The sequence below is a fragment of the Haemaphysalis longicornis genome, unplaced genomic scaffold (assembly GCF_048455015.1).
Source record: "Haemaphysalis longicornis isolate Haplotype H1 unplaced genomic scaffold, Haemaphysalis longicornis Haplotype H1 scaffold_7, whole genome shotgun sequence".
Taxonomy (NCBI): Eukaryota; Metazoa; Arthropoda; class Arachnida; order Ixodida; family Ixodidae; genus Haemaphysalis; species Haemaphysalis longicornis.
The window spans coordinates 48,218,311-48,219,271 of NW_027526422.1; the positions used below are offsets into that span (position 1 = coordinate 48,218,311).

Genomic DNA, 961 nt, shown 5'->3' on the forward strand with positions numbered 1-961 from the left:
CTCCCTTTCGTCCCATTTTCTGTCGCTTCAACCCTAAAAAGCCCGCGGCTTTGCCTTTTCTTTCCCGTCGTTTCGGCCTCCTCCATCCGAGAAAACCCATTTTTCGCCCTCGCGCGCCACACCGCTAACCTCCCAATATCTCCTTTTATTTTCATTTCTTACCTCTTTTTTTTTTTTTTTTTGCACCACACCCTTCCCTCTGTCCGTGTTGCGCGTCTATACGTATGCCGCATACGCGAGTCGGAAGCCCCACGCGCGTTGCTCTTTTTTGTACGCGTCCCTATTACATGAGCTTGCGTTGCCTGCTGCATATCTAGGAACAAATCACGTTTGATTCACCGGAAATTCGTGACACTTGCTTCATAAACAAAGAAATAAAAGCCCCGCCGGTAGCGTAGTGATCATCGCACCAGACGCGTACTCTGGAGGTCGTGGGTTCGGATCCCACCCGGCGGGCATTTTTTCGCCACTTTCTTTCTGTCTCAAAAAAATCTTCATCTGTTTCTATAACCTCCACATTCTCCCCTTTGCTTTCCGAGCTTTTCTTGACTGCCAAACCTTATTTCTCTCTTAATTTCTTATTTCTTATTGTACTTATTAATTTCTTATTGTACTTATTATTAATTTCTTATTGTACTCGGATGTGGCAGGACAAGAAGACCTGAAGACCTGAGGAACTTGTATGCGTGATGGGATATTGTGTGCAAAATGTGAGCGAGTACCATAACCTCTTATGAATATTGATCACGTTCTTTTACAAGAAATGTGACCTGCTCTTTCAAAAACCTAATCATATCCCTTTTGCTGTCTGCGATATGCTCTTCATTTTTTTCCAGAAGCTAGGGTACACACAATATCTGGAAGGCCACTACAAAGACACTCGTCGCACTCAGTGTGCTGCATTTGATTATACAGTTCGAGAAATACATTGACATCTGTGACCTCCTTTCGCACCACGTAA

General features: G+C 44.1%; 1 non-coding gene across 1 annotated transcript; it reads left to right on the plus strand.

Moving 5' to 3' along the window:
- The first annotated feature begins 383 nt into the window (after positions 1–383).
- Positions 384–456, plus strand: Trnat-cgu (transfer RNA threonine (anticodon CGU)). The gene has a single exon. It is a non-coding gene; the product is annotated as a tRNA-Thr (tRNA).
- Positions 457–961: the final 505 nt, after the last annotated feature.